Consider the following 24,086-nt stretch of genomic DNA (forward strand, 5'->3'; position numbering starts at 1 on the left):
CTTGGAGCCTGGAACTGGAACACGGCTTGGAGCCTGGAACTGGAATACGGCTTGGAGCCTGGAACAGGAACACGGCTTAGAGCCAGGAACAGGAATATGGCTTGGAACCAGGAAGGGGAACACAGTTGGGAGCCAGGAGCTGGAACACTGCTTGGAACCAGGAACCGTAAAACGGCTTGGAACCGGGAACTGTAAAACAGCTTGGAGCCAGGAACAGGAACACGGCTTGGAGCCAGGAACTGGAATACGGCTTGGAGACAGGAACTGGAACACAAGTTGGAGCCTGGAACAGGAACACAGGTAGGAGCCAGGAACTGGAACACGGTTTGGAGCCAGGAACTGGAATACAGCTTGGAACCAGGAAGGGGAACACAGCTGGGAGCCAGGAGCTGGAACACTGCTTGGAACCAGGAACCGTAAAACGGCTTGGAACCGGGAACTGTAAAACAGCTTGGAGCCAGGAACAGGAACACGGCTTGGAGCCAGGAACTGGAATACGGCTTGGAGACAGGAACTGGAAAATAGGTTGGAGCCTGGAACAGGAATACGGCTTGGAGACAGGAATTGGAACATAGGTTGGACCCTGGAAATGGAACACGGTTTGGAACCAGGAACTGGAACACGGTTTGGAGCCAGGAACTGGAACACAGGTTAGACCCTGGAAATGGAACACGGTTTGGAACCAGGAACTGGAACACGGTTTAGAGCCAGGAACTGGAACACGGTTTGGAGCCAGGAACAGGAACACGGCTTAGAGCCAGGAACTGGAATACAGTGTGGAGCCAGGAACTGGAACATAGGTTGCAGCCTGTAAAAGGGAAACGGCTTGGAACCAGGAACCAGGAACTGGAACACGGCTTGGAACCAGGAACGGGAACACGGCTTGGAGCCTGGAACTGGAACACGGCTTGGAGCCTGGAACTGGAACACGGCTTGGAGCCTGGAACAGGAACACGGCTTAGAGCCAGGAACAGGAATATGGCTTGGAACCAGGAATAGGAAAACGGTTTGGAGCAAGGAACTGGAATGCAGCTTGGAACCAGGAAGGGGAACACAGTTGGGAGCCAGGAGCTGGAACACTGCTTGGAACCAGGAACCGTAAAACTGCTTGGAACCGGGAACTGTAAAACAGATTGGAGCCAGGAACAGGAACACTGCTTGGAGCCAGGAACTGGAATACGGCTTGGAGACAGGAATTGGAAAACAAGTTGGAGCCTGGAACAGGAACACAGGTAGGAGCCAGGAACTGGAACACGGTTTGGAGACAGGAACTGGAACACGACTTGGAGCCAGGAACTGGAACACAGCTTGGAACCAGGAACAGGAACATTGCTTGGAGCCTTGAACTGGAATACGGCTTGGAGACAGGAACAGGAACCCGGCGTGGAGCCAGGAACTGGAACACGGCTTGGAGCCTGCTGCTGGAACACGGCTTGGAGCCTGGAACTAGAACACGGCTTGGAGCCTGGAGCTGGAATATGGCTTAGAGCCAGGAACTGGAACATAGGTTGGAGCCTGGAACAGGAATACGGCTTGGAGCCAGGAACTGGAACATAGGTTGGAGCCTGGAAATGGAACACGGTTTGGAACCAGGAACTGGAACACGGTTTAGAGCCAGGAACTGGAACACGGTTTGGAGCCAGGAACAGGAACACGGCTTAGAGCCAGGAACTGGAATACAGTGTGGAGCCAGGAACTGGAACATAGGTTGCAGCCTGTAAAAGGGAAACGGCTTGGAACCAGGAACCAGGAACTGGAACACGGCTTGGAACCAGGAACGGGAACACGGCTTGGAGCCTGGAACTGGAACACGGCTTGGAGCCTGGAACTGGAATACGGCTTGGAGCCTGGAACAGGAACACGGCTTAGAGCCAGGAACAGGAATATGGCTTGGAACCAGGAAGGGGAACACAGTTGGGAGCCAGGAGCTGGAACACTGCTTGGAACCAGGAACCGTAAAACGGCTTGGAACCGGGAACTGTAAAACAGCTTGGAGCCAGGAACAGGAACACGGCTTGGAGCCAGGAACTGGAATACGGCTTGGAGCAGGAACTGGAACACAAGTTGGAGCCTGGAACAGGAACACAGGTAGGAGCCAGGAACTGGAACACGGTTTGGAGCCAGGAACTGGAATACAGCTTGGAACCAGGAAGGGGAACACAGCTGGGAGCCAGGAGCTGGAACACTGCTTAGAACCAGGAACCGTAAAACGGCTTGGAACCGGGAACTGTAAAACAGCTTGGAGCCAGGAACAGGAACACGGCTTGGAGCCAGGAACTGGAATACGGCTTGGAGACAGGAACTGGAACACAAGTTGGAGCCTGGAACAGGAACACAGGTAGGAGCCAGGAACTGGAACACGGTTTGGAGCCAGGAACTGGAACATTGCTTGGAGCCTTGAACTGGAATACGGCTTGGAGACAGGAACAGGAACCCGGCGTGGAGCCAGGAACTGGAATACAGCCTGGAACCAGCAACGGGAACACAGGTTGGAGCCAGGAACTGGAACACTGCTTGGGGCCAGGAACTGGAATACAACTTGGAGCCAGGAACTGTAAAACGGCTTGGAGCCAGGAACTGGAACACTGCTTGGAACCAGGAACAGGAACATGGCTTGGAGCCAGGAACTGGAATACAGCTTGGAGCCAGGAACTGGAATACGGCTTGGAGCCTGGAACTGGAATACGGCTTGGAGCCTGGAACTGGAACACGGTTTGGAGCCAGGAACAGGAACACGGTTTGGAGCCAGGAACTGGAACACGGATTGGAGCCAGGAACAGGAACACGGTTTGGAGCCAGGAACTGGAATACGGTTGGGAGCCAGGAACTGGAACACGGCTTGGAGCTTGGAACTGGAACACATGTTGGAGCCTGGAACAGGAACACGGCTTGTAGCCAGGAACTGGAACACGGCTTCGAGCCTGGAACTGGAACACAAGTTGGAGCCTGGAACAGGAATACGGCTTGGAGACTGGAACTGGAACACAAGTTGGAGTCTGGAACAGCAACACAGGTTGGAGCCTGGAAAAGGAACACGGCTTGGAGTCAGGAACTGGAACACAGCTTGGAGACTGTAACTGGAACACGGCTTGGAGACTAGAACAGGAACAAGGCTTGGAGCCTGGAACTGGAACACGGCTTGGAACCAGAAACTGGAACATGGCTTGGAACCAGGAACGGTAACACGGTTTGGAGCCAGGAACAGGAACACGGCTTGGTGCCAGGAACTGGAACACGGCTTGGAGCCTGGAGCTGGAACACGGCTTCGAGCCTGGAACTGGAACATGGCTTGGAGCCTGGAACAGGAATACGGCTTGGAGCCAGGAACTGGAACATAGGTTGGAGCCTGGAAATGGAACATAGGTTGGAGCCTGGAACTGGAACACAGTTTGGAGCCAGGAACAGGAACACGGCTTAGAGCCAGGAACTGGAACACAGGTTGGAGCCTGGAACAGGAACACAGTTTGGAGCCAGGAACAGGAACACGGCTTAGAGCCAGGAACTGGAATACAGTGTGGAGCCAGGAACTGGAACATAGGTTAGAGCCTGTAAAGGGAAACGGCTTGGAACCAGGAGCTGGAACACGGCTTGGAACCAGGAACGGTAACACGGTTTGGAGCCAGGAACAGGAACACGGCTTGGAGCCTGGTGCTGGAACACGGCTTGGAGTCTGGAACTGGAACACGGCTTGGAGCCTGGAACTGGAATATGGCTTAGAGCCAGGAACTGGAACATAGGTTGGAGCCTGGAACAGGAATACGGCTTGGAGACAGGAACTGGAACATAGGTTGGAGCCTGGAAATGGAACACGGTTTGGAACCAGGAACTGGAACACGGTTTGGAGCCAGGAACTGGAACAGAGGTTGGAGCCTGGAAATGGAACACGGTTTGGAACCAGGAACTGGAACACGGTTTGGAGCCAGGAACAGGAACACGGTTTGGAGCCAGGAACAGGAACACGGCTTGGATCCTGGAACTGCAACACAAGTTGGAGCCTGGAACAGAAATACGGCTTGGAGACTGGAACTGGAACACAAGTTGGAGCCTGGAACAGGAACACAGGTTGGAGCCAGGAACTGGAACACGGTTTGGAGACAGGAACTGGAACACTGCTTGGAGCCTGGAACTGGAATATGGCTTGGAGACAGGAACAGGAACTCGGCTTGGAGCCAGGAACTGGTATACAGCCTGGAACCAGGAACAGGAAGACAGGTTGGAGCCAGGAACTGGAACACTGCTTGGGGCCAGGAACTGGAATACAGCTTGGAGCCAGGAACTGGAACACGGCTTAGAGCCAGGAACTGGAACACTGCTTGGAGCCAGGAACTGGAATACGGCTTGGAGACTGGAACTGGAACACAAGTTGGAGCCTGGAACAGGAACACAGGTTGGAGCCAGGAACTGGAACACGGTTTGGAGACTGGAACTGGAACACAAGTTGGAGCCTGGAACAGGAACACAGGTTGGAGCCAGGAACTGGAACACGGTTTGGAGCCAGGAACTGGAATACGGTTGGGAGCCAGGAACTGGAATACGGCTTGGAGCATGGAACTGGAACACATGTTGGAGCCTGGAACAGGAACACGGCTTGTAGCCAGGAACTGGAACACGGCTTGGAGCCTGGAACAGGAACACAAGTTGGAGCCTGGAACAGGAATACGCATTGGAGACTGGAACTGGAACACAAGTTGGAGCCTGGAACAGGAACACAGGATGGAGCCAGGAACTGGAACACGGCTTGGAGTCAGGAGCTGGAACACGGCTTGGACCCTGGTGCTGGAACACGGCTTGGAGCCTGGAACTGGAACACGGCTTGGAGCCTGGAGCTGGAATATGGCTTAGAGCCAGGAACTGGAACACAGGTTGGAGCCTGGAACAGGAATACGGCTTGGAGCCAGGAACTGGAACATGGCTTGGAACCAGGAACGGTAACACGGTTTGGAGCCAGGAACAGGAACACGGCTTGGTGCCAGGAACTGGAACACGGCTTGGAGCCTGGAGCTGGAACATGGCTTGGAACCAGGAACGGTAACACGGTTTGGAGCCAGGAACAGGAACACGGCTTGGTGCCAGGAACTGGAACACGGCTTGGAGCCTGGAGCTGGAACACGGCTTGGAGCCTGGAACTGGAACATGGCTTGGAGCCTGGAACAGGAATACGGCTTGGAGCCAGGAACTGGAACATAGGTTGGAGCCTGGAAATGGAACATAGGTTGGAGCCTGGAACTGGAACACAGTTTGGAGCCAGGAACAGGAACACGGCTTAGAGCCAGGAACTGGAACACAGGTTGGAGCCTGGAACAGGAACACAGTTTGGAGCCAGGAACAGGAACACGGCTTAGAACCAGGAACTGGAATACAGTGTGGAGCCAGGAACTGGAACATAGGTTAGAGCCTGTAAAGGGAAACGGCTTGGAACCAGGAGCTGGAACACGGCTTGGAGCCTGGTGCTGGAACACGGCTTGGAGCCTGGAACTGGAACACGGCTTGGAGCCTGGAGCTGGAATATGGCTTAGAGCCAGGAACTGGAACGTGGGTTGGAGCCTGGAACAGGAATACGGCTTGGAGCCAGGAACTGGAACATAGGTTGGAGCCTGGAACAGGAATTCGGCTTGGAGACAGGAACTGGAACATAGGTTGGAGCCTGGAAATGGAACACGGTTTGGAACCAGGAACTGGAACACGGTTTGGAGCCAGGAACTGGAACATAGGTTGGAGCCTGGAAATGGAACACGGTTTGGAACCAGGAACTGGAACACGGTTTGGAGCCAGGAACAGGAACACGGTTTGGAGCCAGGAACAGGAACACGGCTTGGATCCTGGAACTGCAACACAAGTTGGAGCCTGGAACAGAAATACGGCTTGGAGACTGGAACTGGAACACAAGTTGGAGCCTGGAACAGGAACACAGGTTGGAGCCAGGAACTGGAACACGGTTTGGAGACAGGAACTGGAACACTGCTTGGAGCCTGGAACTGGAATATGGCTTGGAGACAGGAACAGGAACTCGGCTTGGAGCCAGGAACTGGTATACAGCCTGGAACCAGGAACAGGAAGACAGGTTGGAGCCAGGAACTGGAACACTGCTTGGGGCCAGGAACTGGAATACAGCTTGGAGCCAGGAACTGGAACACGGCTTAGAGCCAGGAACTGGAACACTGCTTGGAGCCAGGAACTGGAATACGGCTTGGAGACTGGAACTGGAACACAAGTTGGAGCCTGGAACAGCAACACAGGTTGGAGCCAGGAACTGGAACACGGTTTGGAGACAGGAACTGGAACACTGCTTGGAGCCTGGAACTGGAATATGGCTTGGAGACAGGAACAGGAACTCGGCTTGGAGCCAGGAACTGGTATACAGCCTGGAACCAGGAACAGGAAGACAGGTTGGAGCCAGGAACTGGAACACTGCTTGGGGCCAGGAACTGGAATACAGCTTGGAGCCAGGAACTGGAACACGGCTTAGAGCCAGGAACTGGAACACTGCTTGGAGCCAGGAACTGGAATACGGCTTGGAGACTGGAACTGGAACACAAGTTGGAGCCTGGAACAGGAACACAGGTTGGAGCCAGGAACTGGAACACGGTTTGGAGACTGGAACTGGAACACAAGTTGGAGCCTGGAACAGGAACACAGGTTGGAGCCAGGAACTGGAACACGGTTTGGAGCCAGGAACTGGAATACGGTTGGGAGCCAGGAACTGGAATACGGCTTGGAGCATGGAACTGGAACACATGTTGGAGCCTGGAACAGGAACACGGCTTGTAGCCAGGAACTGGAACACGGCTTGGAGCCTGGAACAGGAACACAAGTTGGAGCCTGGAACAGGAATACGCATTGGAGACTGGAACTGGAACACAAGTTGGAGCCTGGAACAGGAACACAGGATGGAGCCAGGAACTGGAACACGGCTTGGAGTCAGGAGCTGGAACACGGCTTGGACCCTGGTGCTGGAACACGGCTTGGAGCCTGGAACTGGAACACGGCTTGGAGCCTGGAGCTGGAATATGGCTTAGAGCCAGGAACTGGAACACAGGTTGGAGCCTGGAACAGGAATACGGCTTGGAGCCAGGAACTGGAACATGGCTTGGAACCAGGAACGGTAACACGGTTTGGAGCCAGGAACAGGAACACGGCTTGGTGCCAGGAACTGGAACACGGCTTGGAGCCTGGAGCTGGAACATGGCTTGGAACCAGGAACGGTAACACGGTTTGGAGCCAGGAACAGGAACACGGCTTGGTGCCAGGAACTGGAACACGGCTTGGAGCCTGGAGCTGGAACACGGCTTGGAGCCTGGAACTGGAACATGGCTTGGAGCCTGGAACAGGAATACGGCTTGGAGCCAGGAACTGGAACATAGGTTGGAGCCTGGAAATGGAACATAGGTTGGAGCCTGGAACTGGAACACAGTTTGGAGCCAGGAACAGGAACACGGCTTAGAGCCAGGAACTGGAACACAGGTTGGAGCCTGGAACAGGAACACAGTTTGGAGCCAGGAACAGGAACACGGCTTAGAACCAGGAACTGGAATACGGTGTGGAGCCAGGAACTGGAACATAGGTTAGAGCCTGTAAAGGGAAACGGCTTGGAACCAGGAGCTGGAACACGGCTTGGAGCCTGGTGCTGGAACACGGCTTGGAGCCTGGAACTGGAACACGGCTTGGAGCCTGGAGCTGGAATATGGCTTAGAGCCAGGAACTGGAACGTGGGTTGGAGCCTGGAACAGGAATACGGCTTGGAGCCAGGAACTGGAACATAGGTTGGAGCCTGGAACAGGAATTCGGCTTGGAGACAGGAACTGGAACATAGGTTGGAGCCTGGAAATGGAACACGGTTTGGAACCAGGAACTGGAACACGGTTTGGAGCCAGGAACTGGAACATAGGTTGGAGCCTGGAAATGGAACACGGTTTGGAACCAGGAACTGGAACACGGTTTGGAGCCAGGAACAGGAACACGGTTTGGAGCCAGGAACAGGAACACGGCTTGGATCCTGGAACTGCAACACAAGTTGGAGCCTGGAACAGAAATACGGCTTGGAGACTGGAACTGGAACACAAGTTGGAGCCTGGAACAGGAACACAGGTTGGAGCCAGGAACTGGAACACGGTTTGGAGACAGGAACTGGAACACTGCTTGGAGCCTGGAACTGGAATATGGCTTGGAGACAGGAACAGGAACTCGGCTTGGAGCCAGGAACTGGTATACAGCCTGGAACCAGGAACAGGAAGACAGGTTGGAGCCAGGAACTGGAACACTGCTTGGGGCCAGGAACTGGAATACAGCTTGGAGCCAGGAACTGGAACACGGCTTAGAGCCAGGAACTGGAACACTGCTTGGAGCCAGGAACTGGAATACGGCTTGGAGACTGGAACTGGAACACAAGTTGGAGCCTGGAACAGCAACACAGGTTGGAGCCAGGAACTGGAACACGGTTTGGAGACAGGAACTGGAACACTGCTTGGAGCCTGGAACTGGAATATGGCTTGGAGACAGGAACAGGAACTCGGCTTGGAGCCAGGAACTGGTATACAGCCTGGAACCAGGAACAGGAAGACAGGTTGGAGCCAGGAACTGGAACACTGCTTGGGGCCAGGAACTGGAATACAGCTTGGAGCCAGGAACTGGAACACGGCTTAGAGCCAGGAACTGGAACACTGCTTGGAGCCAGGAACTGGAATACGGCTTGGAGACTGGAACTGGAACACAAGTTGGAGCCTGGAACAGGAACACAGGTTGGAGCCAGGAACTGGAACACGGTTTGGAGACTGGAACTGGAACACAAGTTGGAGCCTGGAACAGGAGCACAGGTTGGAGCCAGGAACTGGAACACGGTTTGGAGCCAGGAACTGGAATACGGTTGGGAGCCAGGAACTGGAATACGGCTTGGAGCATGGAACTGGAACACATGTTGGAGCCTGGAACAGGAACACGGCTTGTAGCCAGGAACTGGAACACGGCTTGTAGCCTGGAACAGGAACACAAGTTGGAGCCTGGAACAGGAATACGCATTGGAGACTGGAACTGGAACACAAGTTGGAGCCTGGAACAGGAACACAGGATGGAGCCAGGAACTGGAACACGGCTTGGAGTCAGGAGCTGGAACACGGCTTGGACCCTGGTGCTGGAACACGGCTTGGAGCCTGGAACTGGAACACGGCTTGGAGCCTGGAGCTGGAATATGGCTTAGAGCCAGGAACTGGAACACAGGTTGGAGCCTGGAACAGGAATACGGCTTGGAGCCAGGAACTGGAACATGGCTTGGAACCAGGAACGGTAACACGGTTTGGAGCCAGGAACAGGAACACGGCTTGGTGCCAGGAACTGGAACACGGCTTGGAGCCTGGAGCTGGAACATGGCTTGGAACCAGGAACGGTAACACGGTTTGGAGCCAGGAACAGGAACACGGCTTGGTGCCAGGAACTGGAACACGGCTTGGAGCCTGGAGCTGGAACACGGCTTGGAGCCTGGAACTGGAACACGGCTTGGAGCCTGGAACAGGAATACGGCTTGGAGCCAGGAACTGGAACATAGGTTGGAGCCTGGAAATGGAACATAGGTTGGAGCCTGGAACTGGAACACAGTTTGGAGCCAGGAACAGGAACACGGCTTAGAGCCAGGAACTGGAACACAGGTTGGAGCCTGGAACAGGAACACAGTTTGGAGCCAGGAACAGGAACACGGCTTAGAGCCAGGAACTGGAATACGGTGTGGAGCCAGGAACTGGAACATAGGTTAGAGCCTGTAAAGGGAAACGGCTTGGAACCAGGAGCTGGAACACGTCTTGGAGCCTGGTGCTGGAACACGGCTTGGAGCCTGGAACTGGAACACGGCTTGGAGCCTGGAGCTGGAATATGGCTTAGAGCCAGGAACTGGAACGTGGGTTGGAGCCTGGAACAGGAATACGGCTTGGAGCCAGGAACTGGAACATAGGTTGGAGCCTGGAACAGGAATACGGCTTGGAGACAGGAACTGGAACATAGGTTGGAGCCTGGAAATGGAACACGGTTTGGAACCAGGAACTGGAACACGGTTTGGAGCCAGGAACTGGAACATAGGTTGGAGCCTGGAAATGGAACACGGTTTGGAACCAGGAACTGGAACACGGTTTGGAGCCAGGAACAGGAACACGGTTTGGAGCCAGGAACAGGAACACGGCTTGGATCCTGGAACTGCAACACAAGTTGGAGCCTGGAACAGAAATACGGCTTGGAGACTGGAACTGGAACACAAGTTGGAGCCTGGAACAGGAACACAGGTTGGAGCCAGGAACTGGAACACGGTTTGGAGACAGGAACTGGAACACTGCTTGGAGCCTGGAACTGGAATATGGCTTGGAGACAGGAACAGGAACTCGGCTTAGAGCCAGGAACTGGTATACAGCCTGGAACCAGGAACAGGAACACAGGTTGGAGCCAGGAACTGGAACACTGCTTGGGGCCAGGAACTGGAATACAGCTTGGAGCCAGGAACTGGAACACGGCTTAGAGCCAGGAACTGGAACACTGCTTGGAGCCAGGAACTGGAATACGGCTTGGAGACTGGAACTGGAACACAAGTTGGAGCCTGGAACAGCAACACAGGTTGGAGCCAGGAACTGGAACACGGTTTGGAGACTGGAACTGGAACACAAGTTGGAGCCTGGAACAGGAACACAGGTTGGAGCCAGGAACTGGAACACGGTTTGGAGCCAGGAACTGGAATACGGTTGGGAGCCAGGAACTGGAATACGGCTTGGAGCTTGGAACTGGAACACATGTTGGAGCCTGGAACAGGAACACGGCTTGTAGCCAGGAACTGGAACACGGCTTGGAGCCTGGAACTGGAACACAAGTTGGAGTCTGGAACAGGAATACGCATTGGAGACTGGAACTGGAACACAAGTTGGAGCCTGGAACAGGAACACAGGTTGGAGCCAGGAACTGGAACACGGCTTGGAGTCAGGAACTGGAACACAGTTTGGAGACGGTAACTGGAACACGGCTTGGAGACTGGAACAGGAACACGGTGATGCACCATCAATAACTCACACTGACGTGGGCGAGATATCGGCTTTTATTGACTGGAAGAAGGAACCAGGAGTGAGTGTCTATCATACAAGGTCCTGGAGACTGAGGCCGAGCGTCAGGCCGCAGGTCTCCTTTATACAGGGGCCTGTGGGAGGAGCCACAGGAGCAGTCAGCAGGGGCGTGTCCCGACAGGCACATAGTTCACCACATTCACCCCCCCTTCGTTTGAAAAAGTCCTCATGTAGTGAAGGTTCTTACAAGTCAAGCCGATCAGGCGGTCGAATCTGTCGCTGCGATCTACGTAGCACCGGCTGTGACCGCATAGGTGCCAGCAACATTGGCGATTGCACAGGGGACGGGGGTTGCGCGTGTTCTTGCCCACTAGGCGCCGGTGATCCCTCATGCATGTGCGAGGCGCCTGGTATAAACGCGTACGAAACGCCCGGTATACAAGTGTCGTGAGGAGTCTGTGTAGGGCCTGGTGCGTACGGTGTCACCTCTGGTGCAGGGTTCACAGTTACCGGAGAGCCTTCAGGGTAGTGGTCTGCTGCACCTGCGGGTGCCAGGTCGCGGATGGAGACCGTGTCCTCCCGCCCATCAGGTAAGACCACGTAAGCATACTGGGGGTTCGCATGGAGAAGGTGAACCCTCTCCACCAGCGGGGAGTATTTATTGCTCCTCACATGTTTCCGGAGCAGCACTGGCCCCGGGGACGTCAGCCAAACTGGTAGGGTGGTCCCAGTGACAGACTTCCTGGGAAAAGAGAATAGGCGTTCGTGAGGGGTGGCATTGGTGGACGTACATAACAGAGAGCGGATAGAGTGCAGTGCCTCAGGGAGGACCTCCTGCCATCGAGAGACCGGCAACCCTTTGGACTTAAGGGCTAAAAGTGTGGCCTTCCACACTGTGGCATTCTCCCGCTCTACCTGGCCATTACCCCGGGGATTATAACTCGTGGTCCGACTGGTAGCAATGCCCCTAGCTAGCAAGTACTGGCGCAGCTCCTCACTCATAAAGGAGGACCCTCTATCACTGTGGATATAGCAGGGATACCCGAACAGAGTGAAGAGCTGGCGCAGGGCTTTTATGACGGACGTGGCAGTGGTGTCGGGGCAGGGGATGGCAAAGGGGAACCGTGAGAACTCGTCAATAACACTGAGAAAATAGACATTGCGGTCAGTGGAGGGAAGGGGGCCCTTAAAGTCAACACTCAGGCGTTCAAAAGGGCGAGTGGCCTTGACAAGTTGTGCCGTGTCAGGACAGTAGAAGTGCGGTTTGCACTCGGCACAAATTTGGCAGTCCCTGGTCATCGTCCTGATGTCCTCCAGGGAGTACGGGAGGTTCCGAGCTTTCACAAAATGGTAAAATCGGGTGACCCCCGGATGGCAAAGTTGTGCATGAAGGGCGTACAGCTGGTCGAGCTGTGTGCTAGCACATGTTCCCCGGGATAGGGCATCAGGGGGCTCATTGAGTCTGCCAGGCCGGTACAGGATATCATAGGTGTAGGTGGAGAGTTCTATCCTCCACCGCAAAATCTTATCATTTTTGATCTTGCCCCGCTGTTGGTTGCTGAACAGGAACGCAACCGAGCGCTGGTCGGTCAGCACAGTGAATCTTTTGCCAGCAAGATAGTGCCTCCAGTGCCTAACAGCCTCCACTATGGCCTGGGCTTCTTTCTCCACCGCGGAGTGCCGAATTTCAGAGCCTTGGAGGGTGCGAGAAAAGAATGCTACTGGTCTGCCTTCCTGATTAAGGGTAGCAGCCAGAGCGAAATCGGAGGCATCACACTCCACTTGGAAGGGAGCGGTCTCGTCCACTGCATGCATCGTAGCTTTGGCAATGTCCGCTTTAATGCAGTTGAAGGCCGCGCAGGCCTCAGCAGAGAGGGGAAACGAGGTAGACTTGACCAGGGGGCGAGCCTTGTCTGCGTAATGGGGGACCCATTGGGCGTAATAGGAAAAAAACCCCAGGCACCGTCTGAGGGCCTTGAGAGTGGTGGGAAGAGGGAGCTCTAACAGGGGGCGCATACGTTCGGGATCAGGCCCAATAACCCCGTTTTCCACGACATACCCAAGTATAGCAAGGCGGGTGGTACCAAAAACACACTTGTCCCTGTTATAAGTAAGGTTCAGAGCTGCGGCCACTTGGAGAAACCGTTGGAGGTTGGCGTCGTGATCTGGCCTGTCATGACCACAGATGGTGATGTTATCCAGATAGGGAAATGTGGCCTGCAGTTGGTACTGGTCCACCATCCGGTCCATTTCCCTCTGGAAGACAGAGACACCATTCGTGACACCGAAAGGGACGCGCAGGAAGTGATAGAGCCGGCCGCCCGCCTCGAAGGCGGTGTAGGGGCGGTCCTCTGGGCAGATGGGGAGCTGGTGATAAGCGGATTTCAGATCTATTGTCGAGTACACCTTATACTGAGCAATCTGGTTGACCATATCCGCGATGCGGGGTAGGGGGTATGCGTCAAGCTGCGTAAACCTATTGATGGTTTGACTATAGTCCACCACCATCCTATTTTTCTGCCCAGTCCAAACAACAACCACCTGGGCCCTCCAAGGGCTTGTGCTCGGCTCAATGATCCCCTCCCTGAGCAGCCGCTGCACCTCCGACCGAATGAAGGCCCGGTCCCCCGCGCTGTACCTCCTGCTTTTGGTTGCCACAGGTTTACAGTCGGGGGTCAGGTTGGCGAACAGCGGTGGGGGAGGGATCTTGAGAGTGGAGAGGCTGCAAGTGTCGGTAGCGCAGCTGTCGGCCTGGTTCTGGATGGGATGTGTGTGTCCGTGTGTGTGTGTGGTCAGTAGCGGGGTATGTGAAGAAGTCCCACAAAACTGAGGATTCTTGACAGTGAGTGGTGGGAGGGGCCCGTCGTATACCATAGTCACACTTTCGAGATGGCTCTGGAAGTCCAGCCCCAATAGCACAGGTGCACACAGATTAGGCATGACCAGCAGTTCAAAGTCCCGATATACTGTGCCTTGCACCACCAAAGTCGCTACACAACCCGCCCGGATGTCTGCGGACTGCGACCCAGAGGCCAAATGGAACCTCCGACTGACCGGCCGCGTTGCAAGTCCGCAGCGTTGCACTGTGTCCGGGTGAATAAAACTCCCAGTGCTGCCCGTGTCAAACAGGCATCCAGTCCAATGCCCCTCCACCTGGATGTCCATCATGGACCTTGCAAGCTGGTGTGGGGCGCTTTGGTCGAGAGTCACAGTGGCCAGAGTTGGATCGCCGTCGGGGTACCCGGTCAGCATCGGAGGGTCGGGGGCGGGGCATGCTGACGCCGACAAAGATGGCCGCTCACATCCGGGGTACCCGGTCAGCATCCGAGGATCGGGGGCGGGGCGTGCTGACGTCGACAAAGATGGCCGCCCACATCCCGGCATGCAAGATGGCGGCCCCCACGTTTCACCCGCAGCGCTGCACTCCGCTCGAGGTTGAGACTTACAGACCTTGGCGAAGTGGCCCCGCTTTCCGCAGCTGGAGCAGGTCGCTTCTCGTGCTGGACAACGTCGTCGAGGATGTTTCTTTTGGCCACAGAAATAACAAGGCACGAGTTTCTTACGGGCCACAGCCGTGGTCTGGGTCAGGGAGCTCGTGGAATGGCGACTGGCGGCGGCGTTGGCGAATTCGCTCCCGGGAGCCGGCGGTGGCGGGGTCTGAGGCGTCCACGAAACCGGCGGGGAATCGCGCGACTGGACAGCGTCGGCATTATGCAAAGCAGCTTCTAGAGCGTTGGCCTTCTCTATCGCCGAGCTTAAGGTAAGATCCGAGTTCTCCAGCAGCCGCTGGCGCATGTACACTGACCTCAGTCCCGTCACAAAGGCGTCTCGCACCAGCAGCTCCGCATGCTGTTCTGCCGTGAGCGTCTTGCAGTCACAAGCTCGGACGAGTGTCTGTAGTGCTCGGAGAAACTCAGCGCACGATTCGCCAGGCCGCTGTTGCCGGGTAGCTAAGCGATGTCTTGCGTAGACGGTGTTCACCGGCCGCAGGTACTGTCGTTTGAGGGCGTCCAGTGCCCCTTCGTAGGTCGGCAGGTCCCGGATAAAGGAGTAAACTTTGGAGGAGACCCTCGAGAGTAGGATTCTGTGCATAACGGCGGGTTCAGTCGCACGAAGCTCCGCCAAGTACGATTGGAAGCATGCAAGCCAGTGTTCAAAAGCGAGAGCTGCGTCAGGGTCTTGAGGGTCCAAATCCAACCGGTCCGGACGCAAAACGGGTTCCATGTTTTAAAACTTCCAGTCAATAAAATTGATGCACCATCAATAACTCACACTGACGTAGGCGAGATATCGGCTTTTATTGACTGGAAGAAGGAACCCGGAGTGAGTGTCTATCATACAAGGTCCTGGAGACTGAGGCCGAGCGTCAGGCCGCAGGTCTCCTTTATACAGGGGCCTGTGGGAGGAGCCACAGGAGCAGTCAGCAGGGGCGTGTCCCGACAGGCACATAGTTCACCACACACGGCTTGGAACCAGAAACTGGAACACTGCTTGGAGTCAGGAACTGGAATACAGTTTGGAACCAGGAACTGGAATATGGCTTGGAACCAGGAACGGTAACATGGTTTGGAGCCAAGAACAGCAACACGGTTTGGAGCCAGGAACTGGAATACGGTTGGGAGCCAGGAGCTGGAATACGGCTTGGAGCTTGGAACTGGAACACATGTTGGAGCCTGGAACAGGAACACGGCTTGTAGCCAGGAACTGGAACACGGCTTGGAGACTGGAACTGGAACACAAGTTGGACTCTGGAACAGCAACACAGGTTGGAGCCAGGAAAAGGAACACAGCTTGGAGTCAGGAACTGGAACACAGCTTGGAGACTGTAACTGGAACACGGCTTGGAGACTAGAACAGGAACACGGCTTGGAGCCTGGAACTGGAACACGGCTTGGAACCAGAAACTGGAACATGGCTTGGAACCAGGAACGGTAACACGGTTTGGAGCCAGGAACAGGAACACGGCTTGGTGCCAGGAACTGGAACACGGCTTGGAGCCTGGAGCTGGAACACGGCTTGGAGCCTGGAACTGGAACATGGCTTGGAGCCTGGAACAGGAATACGGCTTGGAGCCAGGAACTGGAACATAGGTTGGAGCCTGGAAATGGAACATAGGTTGGAGCCTGGAACAGGAACACAGTTTGGAGCCAGGAACAGGAACACGGCTTAGAGCCAGGAACTGGAATACACTGTGGAGCCAGGAACTGGAACATAGGTTAGAGCCTGTAAAGGGAAACGGCTTGGAACCAGGTGCTGGAACACGGCTTGGAGCCTGGTGCTGGAACACGGCTTGGAGCCTGGTGCTGGAACACGGCTTGGAGCCTGGAACTGGAACACGGCTTGGAGCCTGGAGCTGGAATATGGCTTAGAGCCAGGAACTGGAACATAGGTTGGAGCCTGGAACAGGAATACGGCTTGGAGCCAGGAACTGGAACATAGGTTGGAGCCTGGAAATGGAACACGGTTTGGAACCAGGAACTGGAACATAGGTTGGAGCCTGGAAATGGAACACGGTTTTGAACCAGGAACTGGAACACGGTTTGGAGCCAGGAACAGGAACACGGTTTGGAGCCAGGAACAGGAACACGGCTTAGAGCCAGGAACTGGAATACAGTGTGGAGCCAGGAACTGGAACATAGGTTGGAGCCTGTAAAGGGAAATGGCTTGGAACCAGGAACTGGAACACGGCTTGGAACCAGGAACGGGAACACGGCTTGGAGTCAGGAACTGGAACACAGTTTGGAGCCAGGAACTGGAACACAGCTTGGAGACTGTAACTGGAACACGGCTTAGAGCCTGAAACTGTAAAACGGCTTGGAACCGGGAACTGTAAAACAGCTTTTAGCCAGGAACAGGAACACGGCTTAGAGCCAGGAACTGTAATACGGCTTGGAGACAGGAACTGGAACACGGCTTGGAACCAGGAACGGGAACTTGGCTTGGAGCCTGGAACTGGAACACGGCTTGGAGTCAGGAACTGGAACACAGCTTGGAGACTGTAACTGGAACACGGCTTGGAGACTGGAACAGGAACACGGCTTGGAGCCTGGAAATGGAACACGGCTAGGAACCAGAAACTGGAACACGGCTTGGAGCCAGGAAATGGAATATGGCTTGGAACCAGGAACGGTAACACGGTTTGGAGCCAGGAACAGGAACACGGCTTGGTGCCAGGAACTGGAACACGGCTTGGAGCCTGGAGCTGGAACACGGCATGGAGCCTGGAACTGGAACATGGCTTGGAGCCTGGAACAGGAATACGGCTTGGAGCCAGGAACTGGAACATAGGTTGGAGCCTGGAAATGGAACATAGGTTGGAGCCTGGAACAGGAACACAGTTTGGAGCCAGGAACAGGAACACGGCTTAGAGCCAGGAACTGGAATACAGTGTGGAGCCAGGAACTGGAACATAGGTTAGAGCCTGTAAAGGGAAACGGCTTGGAACCAGGTGCTGGAACACGGCTTGGAACCAGGAACGGTAACACGGTTTGGAGCCAGGAACAGGAACACGGCTTGGAGCCTGGTGCTGGAACACGGCTTGGAGCCTGGAACTGGAACACGGCTTGGAGCCTGGAGCTGGAATATGGCTTAGAGCCAGGAACTGGAACATAGGTTGGAGCCTGGAACAGCAATATGGCTTGGAGCCAGGAACTGGAACATAGGTAGGAGCCTGGAACAGGAATACGGCTTGGAGACAGGAACTGGAACATAGGTTGGAGCCTGGAAATGGAACACGGTTTGGAACCAGGAACTGGAACACGGTTTGGAGCCAGGAACAGGAACACGGTTTGGAGCCAGGAACAGGAACACGGCTTGGAGCCTGGAACTGGAACACGGCTTGGAGCCTGGAACTGGAACACAAGTTGGAGCCTGGAACAGGAATACGCATTGGAGACTGGAACTGGAACACAAGTTGGAGCCTGGAACAGGAACACAGGTTGGAGCCAGGAACTGGAACACGGCTTGGAGTCAGGAACTGGAACACAGTTTGGAGACGGTAACTGGAACACGGCTTGGAGACTGGAACAGGAACACGGTGATGCACCATCAATAACTCACACTGATGTAGGCGAGATATCGGCTTTTATTGACTGGAAGAAGGAACCCGGAGTGAGTGTCTATCATACAAGGTCCTGGAGACTGAGGCCGAGCGTCAGGCCGCAGGTCTCCTTTATACAGGGGCCTGTGGGAGGAGCCACAGGAGCAGTCAGCAGGGGCGTGTCCCGACAGGCACATAGTTCACCACACACGGCTTGGAACCAGAAACTGGAACACTGCTTGGAGTCAGGAACTGGAATACAGTTTGGAACCAGGAACTGGAATATGGCTTGGAACCAGGAACGGTAACATGGTTTGGAGCCAAGAACAGCAACACGGTTTGGAGCCAGGAACTGGAATACGGTTGGGAGCCAGGAGCTGGAATACGGCTTGGAGCTTGGAACTGGAACACATGTTGGAGCCTGGAACAGGAACACGGCTTGTAGCCAGGAACTGGAACACGGCTTGGAGACTGGAACTGGAACACAAGTTGGACTCTGGAACAGCAACACAGGTTGGAGCCAGGAAAAGGAACACAGCTTGGAGTCAGGAACTGGAACACAGCTTGGAGACTGTAACTGGAACACGGCTTGGAGACTAGAACAGGAACACGGCTTGGAGCCTGGAACTGGAACACGGCTTGGAACCAGAAACTGGAACATGGCTTGGAACCAGGAACGGTAACACGGTTTGGAGCCAGGAACAGGAACACGGCTTGGTGCCAGGAACTGGAACACGGCTTGGAGCCTGGAGCTGGAACACGGCTTGGAGCCTGGAACTGGAACATGGCTTGGAGCCTGGAACAGGAATACGGCTTGGAGCCAGGAACTGGAACATAGGTTGGAGCCTGGAAATGGAACATAGGTTGGAGCCTGGAACAGGAACACAGTTTGGAGCCAGGAACAGGAACACGGCTTAGAGCCAGGAACTGGAATACACTGTGGAGCCAGGAACTGGAACATAGGTTAGAGCCTGTAAAGGGAAACGGCTTGGAACCAGGTGCTGGAACACGGCTTGGAGCCTGGTGCTGGAACACGGCTTGGAGCCTGGAACTGGAACACGGCTTGGAGCCTGGAGCTGGAATATGGCTTAGAGCCAGGAACTGGAACATAGGTTGGAGCCTGGAACAGGAATACGGCTTGGAGCCAGGAACTGGAACATAGGTTGGAGCCTGGAAATGGAACACGGTTTGGAACCAGGAACTGGAACATAGGTTGGAGCCTGGAAATGGAACACGGTTTGGAACCAGGAACTGGAACACGGTTTGGAGCCAGGAACAGGAACACGGTTTGGAGCCAGGAACAGGAACACGGCTTAGAGCCAGGAACTGGAATACAGTGTGGAGCCAGGAACTGGAACATAGGTTGGAGCCTGTAAAGGGAAATGGCTTGGAACCAGGAACTGGAACACGGCTTGGAACCAGGAACGGGAACACGGCTTGGAGTCAGGAACTGGAACACAGTTTGGAGCCAGGAACTGGAACACAGCTTGGAGACTGTAACTGGAACACGGCTTAGAGCCTGAAACTGTAAAACGGCTTGGAACCGGGAACTGTAAAACAGCTTTTAGCCAGGAACAGGAACACGGCTTAGAGCCAGGAACTGTAATACGGCTTGGAGACAGGAACTGGAACACGGCTTGGAACCAGGAACGGGAACTTGGCTTGGAGCCTGGAACTGGAACACGGCTTGGAGTCAGGAACTGGAACACAGCTTGGAGACTGTAACTGGAACACGGCTTGGAGACTGGAACAGGAACACGGCTTGGAGCCTGGAAATGGAACACGGCTAGGAACCAGAAACTGGTACACGGCTTGGAGCCAGGAAATGGAATATGGCTTGGAACCAGGAACGGTAACACGGTTTGGAGCCAGGAACAGGAACACGGCTTGGTGCCAGGAACTGGAACACGGCTTGGAGCCTGGAGCTGGAACACGGCTTGGAGCCGGGAACTGGAACATGGCTTGGAGCCTGGAACAGGAATACGGCTTGGAGCCAGGAACTGGAACATAGGTTGGAGCCTGGAAATGGAACATAGGTTGGAGCCTGGAACAGGAACACAGTTTGGAGCCAGGAACAGGAACACGGCTTAGAGCCAGGAACTGGAATACACTGTGGAGCCAGGAACTGGAACATAGGTTAGAGCCTGTAAAGGGAAACGGCTTGGAACCAGGTGCTGGAACACGGCTTGGAACCAGGAACGGTAACACGGTTTGGAGCCAGGAACAGGAACACGGCTTGGAGCCTGGTGCTGGAACACGGCTTGGAGCCTGGAACTGGAACACGGCTTGGAGCCTGGAGCTGGAATATGGCTTAGAGCCAGGAACTGGAACATAGGTTGGAGCCTGGAACAGGAATATGGCTTGGAGCCAGGAACTGGAACATAGGTAGGAGCCTGGAACAGGAATACGGCTTGGAGACAGGAACTGGAACATAGGTTGGAGCCTGGAAATGGAACACGGTTTGGAACCAGGAACTGGAACACGGTTTGGAGCCAGGAACAGGAACACGGTTTGGAGCCAGGAACAGGAACACGGCTTGGAGCCTGGAACAGGAATACGGCTTGGAGACTGGAACTGGAATATGGCTTAGAGCCAGGAACTGGAACATAGGTTGGAGCCTGGAACAGGAATACGGCTTGGAGCCAGGAACTGGAACATAGGTTGGAGCCTGGAAATGGAACATAGGTTGGAGCCTGGAACAGGAACACGGTTTGGAGCCAGGAACAGGAACACGGCTTAGAGCCAGGAACTGGAATACAGTGTGGAGCCAGGAACTGGAACATAGGTTGGAGCCTGTAAAGGGAAACGGCTTGGAACCAGGAACTGGAACACGGCTCGGAACCAGGAACGGGAACACGGTTTGGAGCCAGGAACTGGAACACAGTTTGGAGCCTGGAACAGGAACACTGCTTGGAGCCTGGAACAGATACACGGCTTAGAGCCAGGAACAGAAACACGGCTTGGAGCCAGGAACTGGAACACAGGTTGGAGCCTGGAACTGGAACACGGCTTGGAGCCTGGAACTGGAACACGGCTTGGAGCCTGGAACAGGAACACGGCTTTGAGCCAGGAACAGGAATATGGCTTGGAACCAGGAATAGGAAAATGGTTTGGAGCCAGGAACTGGAATACAGCTTGGAACCAGGAACGGGAACACAGTTTGGAGCCAGGAACTGGAACACTGCTTGGAACCAGGAACCGTAAAACGGCTTGGAACCGGGATCTGTAAAACAGCTTGGAGCCAGGAACTGGAACACGGCTTGGAGCCTGGAGCTGGAATATGGCTTAGAGCCAGGAACTGGAACATAGGTTGGAGCCTAGAACAGGAATACGGCTTGGAGCCAGGAACTGGAACATAGGTTGGAGCCTGGAAATGGAACATAGGTTGGAGCCTGGAACAGGAACACGGTTGGGAGCCAGGAACAGGAACACGGCTTAGATCCAGGAACTGGAATACAGTGTGGAGCCAGGAACTGGAACATAGGTTGGAGCCTGTAAAGGGAAAAGGCTTGGAACCAGGAGCTGGAACACGGCTTGGATCCAGGAACGGGAACACGGATTGGAGCCTGGAACTGGAACACGGCTTGGAGCCTGGAACTGGAACACGGCTTGGAGCCTGGAACAGGAACACGGCTTAGAGCCAAGAACAGGAATATGGCTTGGAACCAGGAATAGGAAAACGGTTTGGAGCCAGGAACTGGAATACAGCTTGGAACCAGGAACGGGAATACAGTTGGGAGCCAGGAACTGGAACACTGCTTGGAACCAGGAACCGTAAAACGGCTTGGAACCAGGAACAGGAACACGGCTTAGAGCCAGGAACTGGAATACGGCTTGGAGCTTGGAACTGGAACACAAGTTGGAGCCTGGAACAGGAACACAGGTTGGAGCCAGGAACTGGAACACGGTTTGGAGACAGGAACTGGAACACGACTTGGAGCCAGGAACTGGAACACAGCTTGGAACCAGGAACTGGAATACGGCTTGGAGCTTGGAACTGGAACACATGTTGGAGCCTGGAACAGGAACACGGCTTGTAGCCAGGAACTGGAACACGGCTTGGAGCCTGGTGCTGGCAAATGGCTTGGAGCCTGGAGCTGGAATATGGCTTAGAGCCAGGAACTGGAACATAGGTTGGAGCCTGGAACAGGAATACGGCTTGGAGCCAGGAACTGGAATATGGCTTAGAGCCAGGAACTGGAACATAGGTTGGAGCCTGGAACAGGAATACGGCTTGGAGCCAGGAACTGGAACATAGGTTGGAGCCTGGAAATGGAACACGGTTTGGAACCAGGAACTGGAACACGGTTTGGAGCCAGGAACAGGAACACGGTTTGGAGCCAGGAACAGGAACACGGCTTAGAGCCTGGAATTGGAATACAGTGTGGAGCCAGGAACTGGAACATAGGTTGGTGCCTGTAAAGGGAAATGACTTGGAACCAGGAACTGGAACACGGCTTGGAACCAGGAACGGGAACACGGATTGGAGCCTGGAACTGGAACACGGCTTGGAGCCAGGAACAGGAACACGGTTTGGAGCCAGAAACTGGAATACGGTTGGGAGCCTGGAACTGGAATACGGCTTGGAGCTTGGAACTGGAACACATGTTGGAGCCTGGAACAGGAACACAGCTTGTAGCCAGGAACTGGAACACGGCTTGTAGCCAGGAACTGGAACACGGCTTGGAGTCTGGAACTGGAACACAAGTTGGAGCCTGGAACAGGAATACGGCTTGGAGACTGGAACTGGAACACCAGTTGGAGCCTGGAACAGCAACACAGGTTGGAGCCTGGAAAAGGAACACGGCTTGGAGTCAGGAACTGGAACACAGTTTGGAGCCAGGAACTGGAACACAGCTTGGAGCCAGGAATTGGAATACAGCTTGGAACCAGGAACTGGAATATGGCTTGGAACCAGGAACGGTAACACGGTTTGGAGCCAGGAACAGCACCACGGCTTGGAGCCAGGAACTGGAACACAGCTTGGAGCCTGGAGCTGGAACACGGCTTGGAGCCTGGAACTGGAACACGGCTTGTAGCCTGGAGCTGGAATATGGCTTAGAGCCAGGAACTGGAACATAGGTTGGAGCCTGGAAATGGAGCATAGGTTGGAGCCTGGAACAGGAACACGGTTTGGAGCCAGGAACAGGAACACGGCTTAGAGCCAGGAACTGGAATAAAGTGTGGAGCCAGAAACTGGAACATAGGTTGGAGCCTGTAAAGGGAAACGGCTTGGAACCAGGAGCTGGAACACGGCTTGGAACCAGGAACGGTAACACAGTTTGGAGCCAGGAACAGGAACCCGGCGTGGAGCCAGGAACTGGAACACGGCTTGGAGCCTGGTGCTGGAACACGGCTTGGAGCCTGGAACTGGAACACGGCTTGGAGCCTGGAGCTGGAATATGGCTTAGAGCCAGGAACGGGAACATAGGTTGGAGCCTGGAACAGGAATACGGCTTGGAGCCAGGAACTGGAACATAGGTTGGAGCCTGGAAATGGAACACGGTTTGGAACCAGGAACTGGAACACGGTTTGGAGCCAGGAACAGGAACACGGTTTGGAGCCAGGAACAGGAACACGGCTTAGAGCCAGGAACTGGAATACAGTGTGGAACCAGGAACTGGAACACGGCTTGGAACCAGGAACGGGAACACGGCTTGGAGTCAGGAACTGGAACACAGTTTGGAGCCAGGAACTGGAACACAGCTTGGAGACTGTAACTGGAACACGGCTTAGAGCCTGAAACTGTAAAACGGCTTGGAACCAGGAACTGTAAAACAGCTTTTAGCCAGGAACAGGAACACGGCTTAGAGCCAGGAACTGTAATACGGCTTGGAGACAGGAACTGGAACACGGCTTGGAACCAGGAACGGGAACTTGGCTTGGAGCCTGGAACTGGAACACGGCTTGGAGTCAGGAACTGGAACACAGCTTGGAGACTGTAACTGGAACACGGCTTGGAGACTGGAACAGGAACACGGCTTGGAGCCTGGAAAAGGAACACGGCTAGGAACCAGAAACTGGAA

This window comes from Hypanus sabinus, chromosome 2 (assembly GCF_030144855.1).
Source record: "Hypanus sabinus isolate sHypSab1 chromosome 2, sHypSab1.hap1, whole genome shotgun sequence".
NCBI lineage: Eukaryota > Metazoa > Chordata > Chondrichthyes > Myliobatiformes > Dasyatidae > Hypanus > Hypanus sabinus.